Source organism: Odontomachus brunneus, unplaced genomic scaffold (genome assembly GCF_010583005.1).
Source record: "Odontomachus brunneus isolate Ranch 3 - 2012 unplaced genomic scaffold, Obru_v1 Obru_scaffold_007, whole genome shotgun sequence".
NCBI classification, from domain to species: Eukaryota; Metazoa; Arthropoda; class Insecta; order Hymenoptera; family Formicidae; genus Odontomachus; species Odontomachus brunneus.
In genome coordinates this window covers 3,843,037-3,851,114 of record NW_022639457.1, presented here as the reverse complement: position 1 = coordinate 3,851,114, position 8,078 = coordinate 3,843,037, and the positions used below count along the sequence as shown (strand labels likewise).

The 8,078-nt window shown below is 42.9% G+C and overlaps 1 protein-coding gene across 2 annotated transcripts in view; it reads left to right on the top strand.

The window, feature by feature from the left end:
- LOC116854025 (lachesin-like) overlaps nucleotides 1-8,078 on the top strand; it is a 471,144-nt gene that overhangs the window by 14,974 nt on the left and 448,092 nt on the right. For both annotated transcript variants that reach the window (XM_032835486.1, XM_032835484.1), the window contains exon 2: nucleotides 946-1,019. The gene's annotated coding sequence lies outside the window, so the exon portion shown is untranslated. The remainder of the gene's footprint in view (nucleotides 1-945; nucleotides 1,020-8,078) is intronic.

Sequence of the window (8,078 nt, the reverse complement as noted above, 5' to 3'; positions counted from 1 at the left end):
TAGTTGAGATATGAACTATTCTAAATTTTTTTAGCCGAGATTCCAACCGAAATATTTTAAATCTGTGCAAAATTAGTCAAAAATGGTTCAAATCTCGGCCAAACCGAGAAATCCGGCAATTTTAATTAAAATTTTAACAAAATTGGCATAGCTGTGAGACACGAACCATTCTAAATTTCTTTAGCCGAAATTCCAACAGAAATATTTTAAATCTGTGCTAAATTAGTCAAAAATAGTTCGAATCTCGGCCAAACCGAGAAATTATTTGTATAAATAATTTTTTTCAACTTTTTTACATGTTTATTTAAACATTTTATTATTTGTATAAATAATTTTACACATTTGACTTTGTATTCACAATCAGCAAACCAAAAACGCCTATATCTTGTATTCAATTTTATTTTTTATACATTTTTGTTGCACTTGATGATAGGAGTGAGAAAAAGCTATCTAAAAGCTATAAACTGCTCGTGAAATTTAAAGTTGGTTAAAATAAAAAAATATGACCTAAATATTTTTTGTACTTCTACATTTGTGCCAAATTAAAAAGAAATCGGAGTGTAACTTTTGAGTAGGTTTACTTGTTAGATCAAAATTCTTGTCATTTAAACCGACTATTGTTTACCGAGTTCACGTAAATAATATTCGATTTAAATGAAGAGAATTTTGAAGTAGATATGTTAATGATATCCACCTAATAAATATTTGTTAATTTTTAGATTTTTTTCCGATATAAATAATTAAAGAACAAAAGAATTTATTGTTGCGTCAAAATAATTAATTTCTAATTTTCAATTGAGCATCTTCCATAAGCAATACATTGAATATTGATTATCAATTAATATATTAATCTCTCTCTTTAAAATAATTTATTGCTAGAAAAATTAACCGACTTTCAACAATTTATACGCAATGTTTAATTTAAAATTTTGTTGTTTTGTACAGGAAGAAGCTTATTTGGACGAACTCAATACTTGAGCTGAATAACGAGCCCAGACGACGATCCAGATATCCCTTGGGTGAGTTGGTTAAATATATTACATATATAAATAAACGTATGCATGCTTATGCACACGTACGCACATTCGCGCACTTGCACTTGTATATACATGCCCACACGTACATGCATATGCGCATATATATGAAAACATTATTTGTCTTACGCTTCTCCAATTTCTGCAAGCAAAAGGAGGACTTTTGCTGCCAAGTTTGTAATATGTATTTGTTGTACCTTATATGAAACCCAAATTTACAGGTTTGTGATGGAATTAAAAGCTTTCGTGCGTCTCACATGCATAAACACTACATATGTAAACTGCATCAGCGATATGATTGGTCGCAATTGTTGAATGATCTATTTAAAGGATATATATTATTAGCTGCGTTTACATAATTATAATCGTAAGCATTTGATTGTGAAGAGAACATTGATTGTACCTCGTAAGATTTAATAACGAATTCTTATATTCGCGTCGGTTTGATACGAATAACTCTCGCTCGTCATGTCTCATACATTTATGATTCGCACGGACATATTCGGTTATATCGCCAGACAGGCAAGCAGGCCAGGCAGGCAGTTCATGGGCCTGCTCTCGCTCTTTATCTTTCATTAATCATTTCGTTTCCCCGCGCTGGCAGCTATGAAGCGCGCTCGCACGAGGCCGAGCGATAATGCTATCCGAATCAAATTCGGGTTCTAAGTGCACGTCCATTCAGCGCGCGCGCGATTACGGAGCGGATATCGGAACGCGTAACGTAGATTCCTGTCGGAGAAAACGGGGATTTACGTTTCAGGCAAATCGCGGGTACATATGACGCGGTCGATGCAACGTTGCTGCGGCCTCCCTCGCGTTGCAGCTCTACGGTGCGTCCACCGACGATATATCGGATGTCCGGCCGCCGACGTCCGATAGATTCGCAGGCGCCGCGGCGCTGTAAAGTGTTCGCTGCAAATTAAACATCGCCATATCGCGCGTGTCGTCTCGCAACTTATACTTTTGAAATTTCGTTGAAAATTCTAGTAGCCTCCCCAAGAGTTCTACCGATTTTTCTTATGAACTGTTGAGCTGTAAAAATAGGAAAGTTAGTTTGGACAAAGTTTCAGTGAGCGAAATTCTTGAAATTTTCCAGGAATGAAGATTTTTTTGGGGAATTTCGACATTACTTTGAGAGTTCTGGTAGCTCCTCCAAGAGTTCTATCGGTTTTTTTTATGAACTGAGCTGCGATCAAAAATAGAAAAGTTACAGCCGTTCAAAGTTTCGATGAGTGAAATTTTCTAAGTCCTACTGAGTCCCTAAGAAGTGAATTTTTTTTAGAATTTCGGCAGAACCCTTGATCTACAATGTGTTCTTTGCTTCCTGCTTCTTTCTCTTTCTGACTCAAATCTCTTTCTGACTCAAATCTTAAGCTTTAAGCCTGATCTACAATATGCTCTTTGCATTCTGATTCTTGTCTTCTGCCTTTTTCTGGCTTAAAGCTTAAGGTTTGAGTCAGAAAGAGATAAAGAGGAAGAAGCAGGAAGCAAAGAGCATATTGTAGATCAGGGTTTAAGCTAGAAAAAGACAGAAGACAAGAAACAGAACGCAAAGAGCACATTGTAAATTAGACTCAAGAGTTCTATCGATTATGCTCATGAATCAAAGCGCTAAAGTTTAAGGTAAAAAGGTTATGGCACTTCGAAGTTACAATCGTAAATTTGGCCCTCTTGCTTTCATTTGGTGTTTTGACCGCTTCAACCGACGGAACTTTTTTTGATATCGATAGAGAACTCTAGAACTCTTTGGAGAACAATCAGAATTATGTTTTTTTTTTTTAATTTGGAAAAGGTAGAGTTAACTCTCTCTCTCTCTCTCTTTCTTTTCATAGACATGTTTTTAAGCATGGAGAGTGACAAACGCGCGAGCAAAAACTGATAAGTGTTCGCGTCGCCGTCGCTGCCGTTTCCTTCGCCTTTTTCTTTTGAGAAAGTATGGGTCGCGAATTTGTTTGTAAATCTTTCCGGTCTGACTGGATGATTTTATCAGGCGTATTGTCGGACACATTTTCTCATAACAATATGTGCGCAGTTGAGTTGATGCCTCGTGCTTCCAAGCGCTTTTCCTCGCGAGCGAGTGAGAACGAAGAAGAAAGGTAGGGAAGGGAACACGCGCGGCGACCGACGACTTCTCCCCTAAATCAAAGGGCGGAACATTGGCTCGGCGGGCGGTCGAGTTAAATGTAGTTTCCGTTCCGATCCGCGATATACCTCGCGCCCAGCGAATGGCTAAGAAAGCGATTGCGTATAGGAGCGGGGTCCTGAGGAAAGACCAGGGACCAGGACAGGCGAGTTTGCGCGCAAGAAGGAGAGAAAGGGAGGGTAGAGCCGAGGGTAGACTAATACCACGAGAGAAAAGCAGACAGGGCGCGTTTATGTCGAAATCCAAAGCGATCGGTGCAATAAGCGAAACAATAGTGCTTACGAGCACGCCAACTTCGCGCGCGCGCGCGCGCGCGCCTTGCAACTTCCTCTCGCCCCCGTTCGCCGGCACGAGCTTCCTTATCTGCCCCGGTACCGAGTTATTTAAACTCTCGTATCTCTGCCAGTCTAGTCCCCCTCGCAATTCCGCTCTCCTTCCGCAGCCCTCTCGGGTGTTCCAGTCGTACCTGCGAGCACAGTTGGGAGCACGGCACTCGTTAGCCGCGATGCCTATCCTTCCTCGCCTCGACGATGGCTAATGATTATGGTTGGCCGCGCTAAGCCGTGACGACGACTATCTTCTCCGTCGTCGTCGCGAGCCTGGGAGATAGAGAGAGGTCGCCCCAATTTTCGGGCCCTTGACAATAAAGACTTTTTATGCGTACAAATTTAAGGCTTAACATAGGGCCAGAATTTCGACTCAAACGGTTACTTCTAGTATTTTCTAACAAGTCACAAAATTAAGTAAGCAAGATTTTTAAACACGTCAAGGATGGTTTTGAAATCTCTGCTTGACTTTGAGGTATGTTAAAAAAACAGTAGAAGTAATTGATTTTGCTTACGCCGGTAGCTAAATAGCCCCGGTCTCTCCTATGTAAAAAAAATTATCGAGAACTTCAGGAAAACGTCTGTGTACGCTTTCCTACATCTGGCTACACTCTTTACCCGAAGCAACTGTGTGACTTATCTCGGTGCGAGATGCCTGAGGAAAAATTTTTAAATCGCTTTTCGCGGTACACGCGTCAACAGATAAGGAAGCACGGACGGAACTGTCGGGGTGATGGCGGCGGCGGCGAGCTTTCCGCCTTTTATTACTTTTTTATGACCCTACGTGAGCCTCGCGAGTTTCTGGGCCACGCGGTGCGTTAATTTTATTTGTTACCTGTCCGCCTCTTGTTTGTCTCTCATAAATCGTGAACGCGACGGACGCGCGGAATTTCATACGATCGTTCGCGTCGTTAACCTTCCGGCGCGGGGTCGGCCGCTTCTACACCTCACCTCGATCTGCCGCTGTCGCGGCGCACTGATTGCACGGCAACTTATCATCAAGAAATATGATCGCGTTGCTTACGCTATAATAATGTCGTTAGGAGCGTCTACAAAACGTTTCCATTCATTTGTAGACATTCATTAAAGTTTTTCAATTAAAGTTTCGTCGCTCGAGTAACTGTGTGCTCGTCTTTCCGATTTCATTTCTCGCACTGTGCAATATTCCGCCACCGAATGCATCCTTTAAACACGCGGCATTTCATTAAGATCTTCCCGTTAGTCCGAATATTAACGTTCCTCGCGCATTTTCGACGTCCCGTTCGCACGCGCTTGAGCGCGATTTTTACGTGGTATGCGAAAAAGATCACTACTTATGTTGTGACGTTCGCACGTTCACTGAGAGAAAAGTGGTTGGGTTAATGGGAACTTCGCTTGAACGAACAAAGTTCGTTGAAGCAAGCGTTTGGTAGATTAAGCGAGTTATACAGAGTGTCTGGCGACGCTAAGACATACGAAACCACGTGTGAAGATGGAGTATGTCTACTTGGGCGTCAGGATATCCCTGGAATTTTGTAAAATTTCTAAATATCAACGAAGAAAGATTAATAGCTCGTATAAGCGCAAAATCATATCGAAAATGACTGAAACGAGATTGCCTCTTAGCAATGAATAGATATCGGCTGGCAGTTAAAGGTGGAATAAGGACGCAAGCTACGTGGTAGCAATTGTTCTTCGATGTATCGCTAGCGTGTCGTGTGCGTGTTGCTAAGGGACAATTCACACCATAGAAAAGCAGAAAACAGAAAAGCAAAAGCCAGTCAGAACTCGCGTTGGTGATCAGGTGATAGTCGACAGTTTCTGCAATTCTTCTAGTGCGAATTTTGACTGGTTTTTGCCTTTCTGTTTTCGACTTTTCTGCCAAGGTATAAATTCTCACTGAGAAACAGACGTGTTTTTTCAGAATTTCCGATGAGATCTAACAGAGCTCGATCCGTAACTTCGCGTGCTCCGACTTGCCAACTTTCTTTTCTTAATATCTTGAAGTTTCACACATACACGCGTAGTCGTTTACAAAATGCCAAGGCTTCTCGTGCTCAGCTTGACATGCTCTACCTTTATATGTGCCTTTATATGTACCTTTTTTTATGTCAAACACCATGTATATATATAGCACTGTGACGAATTAATTCAATTTGCATCTATGTAACTAATAGTGAAATATTAATGGCACATAAGGAGCTAGCACGGATGTCTTAGTGCTATTAAATACTAATATAATTTTAATATTAATATGATTGTGGGAGGATAAAAATGTCCAGTATGTCAAACGCACGTATCGAAATTTTCTCTTCGACTAACGTACGCGGAGAATCAACCTTCCATACTTAGACCGATCCTGGAGTCCCAAATTTAAATATATATTTTAATTAAAATCCCAAACCCCCATTAAATTTCGGTGCATCTATGTACTGACGCGTCGTTTGTTCAACAGCAATATTTCGTCAAAAGCGGCTGGCTTTGTCGATCCAACTATTTTTTTCCCTCATTGTAGAGATAATGCTTCGAATGCGGCCAATCAGACCTCAGGTGGCTCTGGCCTGTTGTACAGTCGATTGCAGAGCTCGCAGGTCGGGTTATAGCGTTTGTTAACGCGTCGCCCTCCATCGTGTTGTCGGCGGCGTGGCATACGCGTATAATGCGCCGGTTTACGACGTGTTTATTAGAGTGGCTCGTGGAGCGCAGTTGTGGCGCGCGTTGCAATACCTGCTCGTACCGCATAAGCTGACAATTGCCGTGGCGGCAGGTGACAACCGGTCATCGTGGTTCCACCGCCGGCGAGGATCGCGTGCCGCGTCGCGCCGCGCCTCGTCTCGCGTCCACACTCGAAAGCGTGATCCGAATATGCCGAAATTTATGGCGTTATCCGTCACACGCAGCGCGCGTGGTCGTCCGGCTAATTTTGAATCCGATTCGCGAATTAGCGTCGTCGTCGCCACCGGTGATTCTCCTGCCGTCACGAGACAAGAAGCAAAGGAGAAAAAGACAAATGGAAAATCGCAACAGGAGTTTCCTACTGCTTGGTAGGAAACTCCTCGTCCTACAACTGGGGTTGCCAAATTCAAAAGTTTAAATTACACATTTCCTCTTTGGTAACAAAACCTAACCGGACAGAATCGGAAATAACAATCACAAAACTAGATCAAATAGAAAATTTGATAAGAAATTAAAGAGAATACTAACTTCAAATCACGCTCCGTGGACATTGGATTTTACACTACTTTTAACGGCTCATACATGTAGAGGTTCCGAGATATCGGTACCCTAATCTTTACAAATATATCAAGACCATAATCGGCACTATGCCCCTTAATGTAAACAATTGCCAATTACTTTTCACTGTGAAAACGAAAAAGAACAATACTAAGGCCGGAATTCATAGTCGAATCTTATTTCAAGTCTTAAGTAATGTCTTAAGATGCGAATACTGCTCTGTGATTGGTTCATGACATCTTAAGACAGTACTTAAGATGATCTTAAATATAAGATCGGACTATGAATACCAGCCTTAGTCACCAATTGCTGACAGATTACGTAAAAAAAGGACCAAAGCCGATCATCAGAGGATCTTAGGACTATGACATATAGAAAAACTTAAGCTGTAAAGGACTGTAAGAAGAATCATCGATTGTGATTGGTCAATTTGCTTACCGCTTAAGTTTTTTTGTGTTCTTCAGCGGCGTTTTCGTCGCTAAGGCGCTTGGAGTGTGAACAAACGTCGCTGAAATCCGAACTCTGTCTTGAAATTTTATTTTATCGATTGGATATATAACACATAAAAATTGGACATGTATGACGTCCGGTTGACTCGTTAACCGGACAAGACTCTTGGTAACCCTACCTACGACGTCGACTGTATTCTCGCTCGCGATCGTATTCGCGATAATGGATGTAGCAGCAAGCATAGGCGTAACTGACAGCGGAGATTTGATATTTCCAGCGTTTCCTCTCCGGCGCGAAAATTCTCCCCGACTGCCGCGCACACACACACATACACCAGCATTGTGCGCGGCGATGTTGGCGGCGAAGTTCGTGAGGCGGGTGAGACGATCGGTGCGAGGTTTTGCGCGTTTGCAAACCCTTTGTGATTCTCGAGTGAGCCCTTAACAACGTGCGTTGGGAGGGGGAGAACGCTCCACCGTAACCTCCGGTTCCCGCGTCGTTTCGCGAAATTCACAGCCGCTGGCCCGGCGACGATAAAGTCGCATTAAACTATCGATTCTTCCGCCGCGCTGAGCCACGACGACGACGACCAATGGCGCGCACACTACTTTCGGTAGTTTAAAGGAAATCGAAGGTGAAGGATAATGGAAGGGAAGCAACTAGTCGTCGTCCAGGAGAACGCGCGCGACCGTCCCGACGCGCCGCTGCTTCCTTCCCACCTCCGTTTAATGGCGGAGCTTCCACGCTTCTTCCCGTGAGAAATTGAAATCCACGATGCTCGATCTTGGGATCGAGACGGCGATTCGCGTTACTGCACCTATCCTACGTAATTCCGCCGCTTCTTCTTTCACTTAAACCGACCCGGGCGAGACGGAGGGGCTGCGTTCGTAAATTCAGGTCGACGGCGGGTTA